Consider the following 15,061-nt stretch of genomic DNA (forward strand, 5'->3'; position numbering starts at 1 on the left):
CCAGGATAACAGGCAAGCATGGCCTTGGTGCACAAAATGAAGGAGGACAAAGGCTAACAGAGTTTTGCCAAGAGAACATGCTGATCATAGCAAACACTCTTTTCCAACAGCACAAGAGACGACTCTACACATGGACATCACCAGATGGTCAGTATCGAAAACAGATTGATTATGTACTTTGCAGCCAAAGATGGAGAAGCTCTATACAGTCAGTAAAAACAAGACCTGGAGCTGGCTCTGGCTCTGGCTCAGATCATGAGCTTCTTATCACAAAATTCCGGCTTAAATTGAAGAATGTAGGGAAAACCACTAAACCATTCAGGTATGACCTAAATCATATCCCTTATGAATATACAGTGGAGGTGAGCAATAGATTTCAGGGATTAGACCTGATAGACAGAGTGCCTGAGGAACTATGGACGGAGGTCCGTAACATTGTTCAGGAGGCAGCAACTCAATCCATCCCAAAGAAAAAGAAATGCAAGAAAGCAAAGTGGCTGTCTGAGGAGGCTTTACAAGTAGCTGAGGAAAGAAGGGAAGCGAAAAGCAAGGGAGAAAGGGGAAGATATATCCAACTGAATGCAGAGTTCCAGAGAATAGCAAGGAGAGGCAAGAAGGCCTTCTTAAATGAACAATGCAAAGAAATCGAGGAAAACAATAGAATGGGAAAGACTAGAGATCTCTTCAAGAAAATCGGAGATCTCAAGGGAACATTTTATGTAAAGACAGGCATGATCAAGGACAAAGAAGGCAGGGACCTAACAGAAGCAGATGAGATTAAGAAGAGGTGGAAATAATACACAGAAGAACTATACAGGAAAGATCTGAATGTCCCTGATAGCCATGATAGTGCAGTCACTGAACTTGAGCCGGACATCCTAGAGGGTGAAGTCAAGTGGGCCTTAGGAAGCATTACTAACAACAAAGCTGGTGGAGATAACAGTTTTCCAGCTGAGCTATTTAAAATCCTAAAAGATGATGCTGTTAAAGTGCTGCACTCAATATGACAACAAATTTGGAACACTCAGCAATGGCCACAAGACTGGAAAAGGTCAGTTTACATTCCAATTCCAAAGAAGGACAATGCCAAAGAGTGTTCAAACTACCGTACAATTGTGCTCATTTCACATGAAATTTCAGTATGTGAACCGAGAACTACTGGAAGTACAAGCTGGGTTTTGAAGAGGCAGAGGAACTAGAGATCAAATCACCAACATTCGCTGGATCATGGAGAAAGCAAGAGAATTCCAGAAAAAACATCTATTTCTGCTTCATTGACAACACTAAAGCCTTGGATTGTGTGGATCACAACAAACTGTGGCAAATTCTGAAAGAGATGGGCATACCAGACCACCTTACCTGTCTCCTGAGAAACCTGTACGAGGGTCAAGAAGCAACAGTAAGAACCGGACATGGAACAACCAATTGGTTCAAAATTAGGAAAGGAGTACAACAAGGCTGTATATTGTCACCCTGCTTATTTAATTTATATGCAGAGTACATCTTGAGAAACGCCGGGTTGGATGAATCACAGGTCGGAATTAAGATTGCCAGGAAAATTATCAACAACCTCAGATACACAAACGATACCACCCTAAAGGCAGAAAGCGAAGAGGGTCTAAAGAGCCTCTTGTTGAGAGTGCAAAAGCTGGTTTGAAACTCAACATTAAAAAAACGAAGATCATGGCATCTGGCCCCATCACTTCCTGGCATATAGAAGGGGAAGAAATGGAAGCAGTGACAGATTTTATTTTCTTAGGCTCCAAGATCACCGCAGACGGTGACTGTAGCCATGAAATTAAAAGACGCTTGCTCCTTGGGAGGAAAGGTATGGCAAACCTAGACAGCATAGTAAGAAGCAGAGACATCACCTTGCCGACAAAGGTTTGTATAATCACAGCTATGGTTTTCCCAGTAGTAATGTATGGCTGTGAGAGCTGGACTATAAGGAAGGCTGAGCGCCGAAGAATCAATGCTTTCGAACTGTGGTGCTGGAGAAGACTCTTACGAGTCCCCTGGACTGCACGGAGGTCAAATCAGTAAATCCTAAAGGCAATCAACCCTGAGTGCTCATTGGAAGGACAGATACTGAAGCTGAAGCTCAAATATTTTGGCCACCTAATGCGAAGAGAAAACTCTCTGGAAAAGACCCTGATGCTGGGAAAGACTGAAGGCAAAAGGAGAAGGGGACAGCAGAGGATGAGATGGCTAGATAGCATCACCGATGCAATGAATATGGACTTGAGCACACTCTGGGAGAGAGCGCAGGACAGGAAGGCCTGGCGTGCTATGGTCCATGGGGTCACGAAGGGTCAGACACGACTGAACGACTGAACAACAACAACAACAAATCCCATCTGGACAGAGTTAGCCTGGCTGCAGTTATCCACACCCTAGTAACCTCCCGTTTGGATTACTGCAATGTGTTATATATAGGGATGCCTTTGAAAACAGTCTGGAAACTTCAGCTGGGCTAGATTGAGCTTGGTTTCTCACCAAGGAGGCCGTTGGGACTTCCTCCTCCTGATTATTTTATCTCTTGACTTCTATTGCACCTTTTATTGTGCGTGGCAACTGAGAGGAGAAATTAAAAGGGGGAAGAAACCGCACTGTGAGATGCTTTCAATCTAAATTAGACTGAAAGTAGGACTCTGAAAGCAGTAGCTTGATGACAGACTGAGAGGGAGGTGGCTGGATTTGGGAAGGCAGCAACAGGAAACAATGCAAAAGGGATGCTGGTCTCTGTTAAGGTTGGCATAATCTGAAAAGCAGTTCATGTTTTGCAGTAACAAAAGAGAAAAGATAGACTAGTCCTCTAAGTGTAAGCAGAACAATAATGGAAAGTTGCTATGGAGAAACTCAAAGTTTAGTTGTCCTCAGGGAAGAGTAAGGGTCCCTAATTATTGCTCTCTACATTGTCAAACTGGATTTATAAGCGCTGCTGGAATATAGAATTATGATGCAGCTCCCTAGCTCTCTCTTTCTCTCCTAGGTCACCAGCTGCACCTGGAAGACAGCCTCTAAAGATGACCTCAGTTCATAGGCAAGTTGTTATGGGAACAGATGTCCTTCAGACACCTGTGTCCTAAGCCATATCGGTCTTCCTGTTTCCTGGATATCATTTGGAGGTGTACTAAGTGAGGTCTATATGGGGCTGCATCATCTGAAAGCGTTCCTTGTGCAACAGGTCTGCATTCAGGCTTCTGAAGACTGTGCAAAGCATGGTGACCTCCATGAGTCCATAACAGGAATCCTTTGGATTACCCGATAACCCAGGTTAAGATTTTAAACTTTAACGTCTATGGACTGCTGCAGCCAAAGTTAACTCCCACATGCTAAAATGAACAGAAAAGAACAGGCCAGTCTGCAAGGACGATTCATGCAGTGCAAACCTGAGTTCAACCATCTGGTCAACTGAATTAAGCACCACCATCACGCTCTTTCCCCTCCCTCCCAGTCCCTTTCCTTGTGTCTCCTGTCTGTTTAGATTGTGAGCCTGAGGGCAGGGACTATCTGATTGCTGATTTTTGTAAGCCACTCTGGGAGTCTTTTGACTGAAGAGTGGGATATAAATGCTTTGAATAAATAAATCTACAGTAGTGCTTTTTATGGTTACTGAAGTGCACTGATAACTGTTGGGGCAAATTAGGCATTCCGTTTACCACTTTTCTAGTGTTGTTTCCCACTTTTTATTCCATATTATCCAAAACACTGCAACAGATGTCACTGTGTGTACTGCAAGGTATAACTGCGCAGGAGGGCTATGGCATCACCATGGTGGGAGCGTATTGATATGACATGAGCTGTAGATCTGGCCCTGGTCTAAAACTGGGCAGTGAGATTGTTAATGGGGACTGGCCAATATGACCATATTAAGCCAGTGCTTTAGGATCTGCACTGGCTGCCAGTCCATTTCCAGACCAAATTCAAAGTGCTGGTGTTGCACAAAATGCTAGTTTTGCCCCCTGGAGGCTAGTCCAATTTGCCCCAAAGAGGAGAGTCAACTTCAGGCTGGGTCCAACTCGATTTTATTGTTCGCAAACAGTTCGACAAAGGAGCTCACACTCAAAAGCAGAGTTGACCCTGGGCAACCCCCGCGCTACAGTTTTATCACTTAGCTTGCATTCCTCAGCCAGCGTGTTACTTTTGATTGGTTGCCAGCAGTTTGCCTGTCTACCTTATCTTAGGGTTACTGTCCACTAGGGATGTACGAAAGTCACTTACCTGGTCTCGCAGCTTGCTTCGCGGTGGGGGGGAGGTGCTTCGCTGCTCCCCCCGAAGTTCAGGCTGGGGGCGGGAGGCTTCCCGCCTCGCCTGGCCGAAATTCAGGCCGGGGGGGAGGCTTCCCGCCTCGCCCGGCTGAAATTCAGGCCGGGGAGAAGCCTGAATTCCCCGGCCGCGAACTTCAAAAGAAAAAGAAAAAAAAAACGCCCCTGTAATAGGCTACGTAACGATTAACGTAGCCTATCACGGCTAGATCTGCAAAGTCAGCCATGATAGGCTACATTAATCGTCACGTAGCCTATCACGGGTGACTTTGAAAAAAAAAAAAAAAGCGTGTATGCAAATGGCGGCCCCCATAGGGAGCCGCCATTCGCGTTCCTTATTTGGTCCCTGTAGACTACATAAAGATTTACGTAGACTACGGCGAAAATAAGGGCAACGCAAATAGCGTTGGGATGGGGGAAAATTTCTCCCCGAACAACCTTCGGAGGACTGAATGTGTTGGCACTCAGCCCCCTGAAGTTTCGGGGAGAAATTCTCCCCCATCCCTACTGTCCGCTCATTCCAGGAATGAGCAGCTCTTACAATACTACGTGCTGCTTAAGACACATACAATGGCTTTTAGGTTACATTTTTACTACAATTCCCCCCTCAAAAGGCTTTTCTCAAATTTATACTCTCTTTGGTCCAGCGGTGGACTACGCACTTAAAGGCGCAAACTATTATCGCTGTGGCATTGACGGTTTTCTCTAAACAGCAAGTGAGGCCTAGGACACCTTTGTTCTAGCTACTAGAATGTTGACAACAAAAACACATTTTTTTTGAACTTTTGGAACTCAATTTTGTTCCATTCATCAGGAACCCTTGAAACGAGAGTGCCCTCTTTCTGTAGAGCTACCCGAGTTTTTCTAATTAAGGCAGGCAACAAAGTAAATTTTCTGACAGTTGATGGGTGTTTGTAATATACAGCAAAATTATCTCTATTCTGCTTAAACATAAGCTCAACATGCCTCTTAAACTGTTCTTTGTTGTTGTTTTACTTGAGTGGGGAGTGTTGAGGCAACTAAACTTAAGAAGGAGAGAATAATGCGCATGAGTAAGAGTTAGGAGAAAGCTCTCTCATGAACAAATACTTGAGTCCCTCCAGGGGTTCATTATTCCAACGGCTGCCTTCAGGTGGGTCAGCTTCCGGTGTGACCCTCTCTGGTGCAGGTGATGCCTTTATTGTGTGATGAATCCACTTCTTCCCTTTAGCAACTTTTATAGCAATGGGAGTGGTTAGTAGGATCTGAAGCGGACCCTTCCGCTTCTCGGTAGGTAGTTCATTTTTCTAGGACTGGATTAGCACCCAATCACCAGGATTGAGATTATACACTGGAGCGTCTAAAGTCCAGGATTGGTGAGGTTTCACAAACCTGTGAAAACAAAACAGACTGCAAGGCAGTAACATAATCTTGAATCTTAAAACTCTTACTTCTAAATTTACATTTAAGCTGTCAGCCATAGGTAATATCCAAGGTGGGCGCTTATATAACATTTAAAGGGTGTTAATTTAATCCTTCCCTTGGGGGTGCACCGTACTCGAGTCAAGGTGATTGGCAAGGCCTGTGGCCTTTCAACTTAATTTTTAAACAAATTCTAGTGAGCATTGTCTTTAAGGTGCGGTTCATCTTCTCAACTTGACTTGTGGATTGAGGTTTCCAAGGGGGGTGTAGCTTCTAGTTAGTTTGTTATGCCTGGGCCACTACTTGCATCACTCGTCCAATGAAATGGGGCCCCTGATTTGATTCACTCTCTTTAGGTAACAAGAGCCTAGGGATTACTTTTTAACAGGATCTTGGCTACTGTCTGTGCGGTGCAGTCAATTGGTTTTATCATTACTAGCAGGTACCCATAGCCATGAGTCTGGGGCAACTCTGAAAAGTCAATTTGAAATCTCTGAAAAGGATAGTAAGCCCATGGATGACTTTTCATTTGAGCTGGGGGCTCAAACATTTTTGAATCATTTTTGAGGCACAAAGGGCAGTTAACCACTGCTCTCAGGTTGGGGTGTTAAAGGGGGATGATCCCTTTATTAGCTAACCATAATTTTTGTACTTCTCAATGAGCGGCTTCAAGCCTGCACAGGTGGCTTTCTTCAGAGGATACTGCCTCACGCACACAGGGCTCTCCCTTTTTAAAGAAGATTTTAGCTTGCAGTTTTATTAACAAGTCCCGCCCCAAGAGGGCAACCGGGCATGCAGATGAAACTACAAAGGCATGTTCCAGTATGTTATTTCCAGTCTTCGTGAGGAGGGGCTTACACACGGGCAATTTAGTTTTTTTCTCTTTAATTCCTTTTACAGTTACATGCTTTCCACTTTCTCTCGCCGGGGGAGGGCTTCACAGGGATCATAGAAAATGTGGCTCCAGTATCTACTAGGGCCTCACAGTCCTTGCCACCAACCCTTACTTTTACCTTGGGATTCTCCAGAGCGTTTGTTCGTAGGGTGGTGGCCTTTCAGCTAGACTCCCCCCCAGCCCCGGAGAACCCTGCCCGCGTTTGGCAGCCTTCAGGGTGAGTCTCTTTTCTCTTTCAACTCTGGACAATCTTTCTTCCAATGTCTCTTCTCTCGGCAATATGCACATTTATTGAGGCCCGGTTGGCCCTTCCCTTTTTCGCCCCCCACCTCTGGTCGCTTTTGTGCTCTCAAGCCACGGTTTATATTTCCGCCCATGGTGGCTGCCAGCATTGCCTTTTCCTTTTTTCAGGAATGGCACTCTTTTCATGTGCACCATAGCTACTTCCTTTGGCTTTATCAAAGCATCTAAAAATTTCATGATCTGGGGTCTGATACGGCTAAAGCAGGTGGTGATATTAAAGCTTGCTTCAATTTAAGAAAAGCCTTTTTAAATTTTAATTGTCCACTTCTAGTGGGTAATATTTTTGTCAAAGCTTCATACGGGGGCTTTGCCCCTTTTTATGGCTGCTATAGCCCCCCTCTTGTAACAGGCACACTTATCTTTTGGCTTGCCTGTTCTGCAGGTCATATTTCAAACTCTCTGTGCCATGCACCAGCTTTAACTCTTTGTCTTCTCTGCAAGTTGGGCTGTTTGCCATTGCTTCGACAGAAACTCACTTGCTTAGACCTTCTTACTAATTTCAACGACACACATTTGGGATAAGCTGTCTTTCTTCTTTAAGCCTTTTTGTCTGCTACTTTCTTCCGCCTTCTTTTATACTTTTTTCATATCATTAAAATCTAACACCATGACTGGAAAACATTTGTTTTGTATCGTAGGGCATGGTGGAGCAGATCTAACAATTATACTGCTCCTCTAACTGCATGGTCAGGGCCCATCAAAATCAAGGGAAGGGCATTCTCATACATGCAAAGAGTTCCAAGCCACCATTTTTGCATCGGCAACTCCATACTGCATGAGTTTTGGCAGAGTGTCAGGTTTGCCTTTGAGCAAATGGAATGTCAGAACAGTTCAGATTTTGAGAAAGAGCTGGAACACGTGGGGCAGGAACTTTCTCAGGCTTCAGAAACACAGCTGGGCTTAGAGGTATCACAGGAGAGTGGGGGGGATCTTTCCCTCTCACCTCTTAAGTTAAGAGAATTTGCTGCCCCCCTTTTTAAAGGGAAACTAACTTTCGTAGTTTCTCTTTGAACTTTTTGAAGGCTGTTTCCTTTGCAGTCTGTGAATCTCTAGTAATTTGTATCTGTATGCTTCATTAGGGTAAATGAAATCAAAGCCTTGGAAATCATAGAATCATAGAATAGTAGGGTTGGAAGGGGCTTACAAGGCCATCAAGTCTAACCCCGTGCTCACTGCAGGAATCCAAGTCAGAGCATCCCTGACAGATGGCTGTCCAGCCTCGTCTTGAACGCCTCCAGTGTGGGAGAGCCCACCACCTCCCTAGGTAGTGGGTTCCATTGTCATATTGCTTTAACAGTTAGGACGTTTCTCCTGATGTTCAGCCGGAATCCAGCTTCCTGTGACTTGAGCCCATTATTCCGGGTTGCACTCTGGGATGATCGAGAAGAGATCCTGGCCTTCTTCTCTGTGACGACCTTCCAAGTACTTGAAGAGCGCTATCCTATCTCCCCTCAGTCTTCTCTTCTCAAGACTAAATATACCCAGTTATTTCAGTCAAATGCAGCTTTTTATCTGAGTGCTGAAATCACAAATCAAACTGTACACTGAGCTGATCACAAACAAACACACAATCTACAACAACGGGAGTTTAAGGCTATGACAAGCCTCACAGTACTTTTTAAGGCAAGTCTTTAACTGTCCAAAGTTCTAGCCCATGTGCAGAGTGCCTCTAACAAAGAAGGCTTTGGGCCATAAAGAAGGGATGTTTTTAACAAAAGCTCTCTGTCTCTTCATCAGTTCGAATGGGGAAGGTGTAACCTTACACCTCTTCTAGATTCCTCCACAGATAAGAACAGAGCAGTGCTGCTCAGCTTTCCAGCTGTGATGCTTTTCTTGTTTTTTTACAAATCTCACTCTTTTGTCAGGTCCTCACACATACCTTCCAGCCTCTCTGCTTGCTAAGGCTAAACCAGCCGTGGTGAGGGGGGGTTAAATAACTCCCCCTTGGCTCTGCTCTGAGCAGGCTGACAGAGATAAGCTTACACAGACCCTGATATTTTAAGAACTTGCTCTGTCTTTGTTTCTTGATTTTGCCACAGTCTTTAAGACTTCAGACAAATCTCTTTCTTCAGAAGTTGCAACTTTTTCAACTGCTTTTGCTTCTTCTAACAAACTTGGATACGGTGGCAGACAAACTGTCTCTGGAGGGTCCCCTCCCTCCCCCAGCAACCTCTCCTCCCAACCTAACAGACCGAATAAGATGGGGGGGGAGCTCAGGACACCTTGGGCAGGGTCTCCCAATCTTCAAGCTCCTTCCGTGGGGCTTGAATCAGGGAGGACAGGGGCTTTGGGCTTTACCTCGGAGCATACCATCATGACTTTACAATATTGAACTTTATATTCAACCTTTTCTCGCCTTCAGTGGATTTTGGTCTGCGCTTATCCAAATGCCGATAACCTCACTTTCCCTGAGGCAAATCTATCTCACTACTTGATTCAGACAGCACCCGGGGTCTCTTGCCCCTGCGGTCCTTTGCTAGTAACACATTTACACATCTGTAACTAAGGGGGATTCTTTCCGCACCAATTCAACCAACAATCAATATAGGCGAATTGATCCCATTGCCCATTATTCACCACATTTTTATATACAGCATTTACAAGATTTACATCAAAGGATCCTATGTCTGGCCAACTAATTCCAAATGCTGGCCAGTCCAGTTGGCAAAAGAAGGTCAATTTACCCTTGGCCATCTTAATTCTAAAATCTCTTTGGAACTTCCTAAAGTTCTTGAGCATGCATTCCAGTGGGGTTGCAGAGTTTTCTTAACGGGAGCTACCCGACCCCATTGTGCCTACCTCTATTCAAAACCATACACGGAGCCTGACAAACCTCAGAGGCTCCAAAGGCAACTCAAACAGAAAGACACAAGGGAAATCAAATACTTACTCTGCCCAGCACCCTGGTGCCGCCTCTTCGGACCCGTTCAGCCTGGTTGACTCAATCAATGGAGTCCACGCCTTTAACCTCCTGGGTGTCCCGACCCCCATTCTCTTGTGCCGTGGCAGACCTCAAAGGCAGTCCGGCGCACCCCACAGGCACCTTCGCCGGTTCTGTCGTTTGACCCCAGGGTGGTCCAAGGGACTCCTGCTGACTCGCCAGATTGTTGCACAAAATGCTAGTTTCGCCCCCTGGAGGCTAGTCCAATCTGCCCCAAAGAGGAGAGTCAACTTCAGGCTGGGTCCAACTCGATTTTATTGTTTGCAAACAGTTTGACAAAGGAGCTCACGCTCAAAAGCAGAGTCGACCCTGGGCAACCCCCGCGCTACAGTTTTATCACTTAGCTTGCATTCCTCAGCCAGCGTGTTACTTTTGATTGGTTGCCAGTGGTTTGCCTGGCTACCTTATCTTAGGGTTACTGTCCGCTCATTCCAGGCATGAGCAGCTCTTACAATACTACGTGCTGCTTAAGACACATACAATGGCTTTTAGGTTACATTTTTACTACACTGGTATTAACTTAGTGAAGCCCAAAACGGCTTGGGGCCTGGTCACCTGAAGGATTATCTCCTTCCATATAAACCTGCACATTTTCATGGGTTCATAGAATCATAGAATACAAGGGTTGGAAGGGGCCTTCAAGGCCATCGAGTCCAACCCCCTGCTCAGTGCAGGAATCCAATTCAGAGCATCCCTGACAGGTGGCTGTCCAGCCTCATCTCGAATGCCTCCAGTGTGGGGGAGCCCGCCACCACCTTAGGTAATTGGTTCCATTGTCATATTGCTCTAACAGTCAGGAAGTTTCTCCTGATGTTCAACCGGAATCTGGCTTCCTGTCACTTGAGCCCATCATTCCGTGTCCTGCAGTCTGGGATGATCGAGAAGAGATCCTGGCCTTCCTCTCTGGGACAACCTTGCAAGTACTCAAAGAGCACTATCCTATCTCCCCTCAGTCTTCTCTTCTCAAGGCTAAACATGCCCAGTTCTTTCAGTCTCTCCTCATAGGGCTTTGTTTCCAGTCCCCTGATCATCTTCGTTGCCCTCCTCTGAACCCTCTCCAGCTTGTCTGCATCCTTCTTAAAGTGTGGTGCCCAGAACTGGACACAGTACTCCAGATGAGGCCTCACCAGTGCTGAGTAGAGGGGAACTAGTAGTTTATTATATAATTGCAGTCATTTCTTGATGATATAAAGCTGCAATCCTATACACACTTCTAGTGCCGGCTCCAGGCTTCTGCGGGCCCTTGGGCGAAACACTCTCACTGGGCCCCCTCCCTCAGCGAGTCCACCTTCTCAGCACCATTGTCACCAGCTGCTACTGCTCCTCCTCTTTCTCATCATTGCTGCCACTTGCTTGCTTGACAGGCAGAGAGCCAGTGAGCAAGCAGGCCGTGGCATCTCCTGCTCCTCACCATCACAGTTGTCTGGGCCATAGCAAGAGGCAGGTGAACAAACAGGTTGCAATGGTGAAGAGGAGGAGCAACTCCAGGGGACTCTTATCAGTGGGTCCCTGCTGAGGTCTGGGTCCTTGGCAGTTGCCTAACCATGCCTATCATGGGTGCCATCCCTGCACACTTCCATGAGAGCATGTCTCCTTGAGCTCAACAGGATTCACATCTGAGCAGACATGTATAGGACTGCACTGTTGCACCAGCTTCATGGAATCCCAGCTTGTTTCCAAGTCCAATTCTAAGTGCTGCTTACCACTTTTTAAACGCCATAGGTGTCTTGAGACAAAGTGAATGGGAAAGGACTGCCTCTTCCCAAATGATCTGGCACCATCCATTCAGATACCCCTGCTCGGTTCCCGCCACTGGCAAAAGGGTGGCCATGTGTAGGGCACTCATGTGTCCAAAAAGCCAGATGAGGCTTTTTATCATGCTATCACCCGGCCTCATTCATGGAATTTATCCGGGGGTTCAGATGGCATCCATCCATAACCTTCCCATGTCTTCTCACCACTTCTGGCAGCATTTTTCTTAACACAAAAAAGCCATTAAGGGGGAAAAGATGGAATAGCTGCAAAGTGCCTTCTAATGGGTAGCATGAAGGGCCCTCCAGCTGGAAGCACCTCTATTTGAGAGGGTCCTCTGTATGAAGGGCTGCCCTGTTCATATCCAGTTTAAAGATTCAGAACTCTAAGAAGGGAGCATTCAGCAAGCACCTGGGCAGCAGACTGAGCGGCCACACTGGCCACCTGGGCTGAATCTACACATAGCAGTTATACCGTTATAACTATTGGTGCCCATTGGTGTCATGTGTACCAATAGTTATGATAACGGTATAACTGCTATGTGTAGATTTAGCCCTGCTTACAGTATTCTCCACTAGGGCGAGTTGTACTATATTTCTACTTAAATAGTTGTTGTTTATTCGGTCAGTCGCTTCCGACTCTTCATGACTTCATGGACCAGCCCATGCTAGAGCTTCCTGTCGACCGTCGCCACCCCCAGCTCCCCCAAGGTCGAGTCCGTCACCTCCAGAACACCATCATCCATCTTGCCCTTGGTCGGCCCCTCTTCCTTTGGCCTTCCACTTTCCCTAGCATCAGCATCTTCTCCAGGGTATCCTGTCTTCTCGTTATGTGGCCAAAGTACTTCAGTTTTGCCTTTAATATTCCCTCAGGTGAGCAGTCTGGCTTGATTTCCTGGAGTATGGACTGGTTTGATCTTCTTGCAGTCCAAGGCACTCTCAGAATTTTCCTCCAGCACCACAGTTCAAAAGCATCTATCTTCCTTCGCTCAGCCTTCCTTACGGTCCAGCTCTCGCAGCCATAGGTTACTACAGGGAATACCATTGCTTTAACTATGTTAAACTTTGTTGTCAGTGTGATGTCTCTGCTCTTAACTATTTTATCAAGATTTGCCATTGCTGTCCACCCAAGAAGTAAACGTCTTCTGATTTCCTGGCTGCAGTCAGTGTCTGCAGTAAACTTTGCGCCTAGAAAGACAAAGTCTGTCACTGCCTCCATGTTTTCTCCCTCTATTTGCCAGTTATCAATCGAGCTGGTTGCCATAATCTTGGTTTTTTTTTAGGTTTAACTGCAACTCAGCTTTTGCACTTTCTTCTTTCACCTTCGTCATGAGGTTCCTCAGCTCCTCCTCGCTTTCAGCCATCAAAGTGGTATCATCTGCATATCTGAGATTGTTAATGTTTCTTCCAGCGATTTTAACTCCAGCCTTGGCTTCATCAAGCCCAGCACGTTGCATGATGTGTTCTGCGTACAGGTTGAATAGGTAGGGTGAGAGTATACAACCCTGCCGTACTCCTTTCCCAATCCTAAACCAGTCCGTTGATCCGTGGTCTGTTCTTACCGTTGCTACTTGGTCATTATACAGATTCCTCAGGAGGCAGACAAGATGACTTAGTATCCCCATACCACCAAGAACTTGCCACAATTTGTTATGATCCACACAGTCAAAGGCGTTAGAACAGTCAATAAAACAGAAATAGATGTTTTTCTGAAACTCCCTGGCTTTCTCCATTATCCAGCGGATATTGGCAATTTGGTCTCTAGTTCCTCTGCCTTTTCTAAACCCAGCTTGTACATCTGGCAATTCTCGTTCCAGGAATTGCTGGAGTCTACTTGCAAGAACTTGAGCGTTACCTTACTGGCATGTGAAATAAGTGCCACTGTTCGATAGTTTGAACATTCTTTGGTGCTTCCCTTTTTTGGTATGGGGATATAAGTTGATTTTTTCCAATCTGTTGGCTATTCTTGTGTTTTCCAAATTTGCTGGCATATGGCATGCATCACCTTGACGGCATCATCTTGCAAGATTTTAAACAGCTCAGCTGGGATACCGTCATCTCCTGCTGCCTTGTTATTGGCAATGCTTCTTAAGGCCCATTCGACCTCACTCTTCAGGATGTCTGGCTCTAGCTCACTGACCACACCATCAAATCTATCCCCAATATTATTATCCTTCCTATACAGATCTTCCATATATTCTTGCCACCTTTTCTTGATCTCTTCTGCTTCTCTTAGGTCCTTGCCATCTTTGTTTTTGATCATACCCATTTTTGCCTGGAATTTACCTCCGATGTCTCTAATTTTCTGGAACAGGTCTCTTGTCCTTCCTATTCTGTTATCTTCTTCCACTTCCGCGTATTGCTTGTTTAAAAATAATTCCTTATCTCTTCTGGCTAACCTCTGGAATTTTGCATTTAATTGGGCATATCTCCCCCTATCACCGTTACCTTTTGCTTTCCTTCTTTCTTGGGCTGCTTCCAGTGTCTCAGCAGACAGCCATCTTGCCTTCTTGGTTTTCTTTTTCTTTGGGACGTTTTTTGTTGCCGCCTCCTGAACAATGTTGCGAACTTCTGTCCGTAGTACTTCCGGGACCCTATCTACTAAATCTAGTCCCTTAAATCTATTCTTCACCTCCACTGCATATTCATGAGGAATATTAGTGAGCTCATATCTAACTGATCTGTGGGTCTTCCCTATTCTCTTTAGTCTGATTCTAAATTGTGCAATAAGAAGTTCGTGATCTGAACTACAATCAGCTCCAAGTCTTGTTTTTATCGACTGCATAGATGTCTGCCACCTTTGGCTACAAAGGATGTAGTCAATCTGATTTCAGTGTTGACCGTCTGGAGAAGTCCATGTATAAAGTCGTCTCTTAGGTTGTTGGAAGAGGGTGTTTTTGTTATGCACAGTGAGTTGTCTTGGCAAAATTCTATCAGCCTATGTCCTGCTTCATTTTGTTCTCCCAGACCATGCTTGCCTGTAATTCCAGGTGTCGTTTGACTACCCACCTTAGCATTCCAGTCTCCTATAATGAAAATAACATATTTTTATGGCATACTATCCAGTAGGTGCTGCAGATCCTCATAGAACTGATCTGCTTCTGCTTTTTCAGCATCTGTGGTTGGGGCATATATTTGGATCACTGTGATGTTAAATGGCTTACCCTGAATTCGAATTGAGATCATTCTGTCATTTTTTGGATTGTATCCAAGCACTGCTTTAGCCACTTTATTATTAATTATGAATGCTACTCCATTTCTTCTGTGGTCCTCTTGTCCACAGTAGTAGATCTGGTGGTCATTTGATGTGAAGTGGCCCATTCCACTCCATTTCAGTACGCTGACACCCAAAATGTCTATATTTAATCTTGACATCTCCCCAATAACCACATCCAATTTGCCCTGGCTCATAGATCTTACATTCCAGGTTCCTGTGGTGTGTTGATCTTTAGAACATCGGATTCGTCATTCACCACCAGCACCATCGGCTGCTAGCCGTCCT

The 15,061-nt window shown here is 45.4% G+C and overlaps 1 long non-coding RNA gene across 1 annotated transcript; it reads right to left on the bottom strand.

Annotated features, from left to right (window-relative positions):
* Positions 1-4,011: 4,011 nt before the first annotated feature.
* LOC146359188 (uncharacterized) lies at positions 4,012-10,127 on the bottom strand. The gene is made up of 4 exons (XR_014786588.1): positions 9,758-10,127; positions 7,939-8,386; positions 4,777-4,904; positions 4,012-4,192 (listed from the first exon to the last, which is right to left on the bottom strand). It is a non-coding gene; the product is annotated as an uncharacterized LOC146359188 (long non-coding RNA).
* Positions 10,128-15,061: the final 4,934 nt, after the last annotated feature.

Source organism: Heloderma suspectum, chromosome 1 (genome assembly GCF_057233095.1).
Source record: "Heloderma suspectum isolate Gila_16-S chromosome 1, 16-S_ref, whole genome shotgun sequence".
Lineage (NCBI taxonomy): Eukaryota > Metazoa > Chordata > Lepidosauria > Squamata > Helodermatidae > Heloderma > Heloderma suspectum.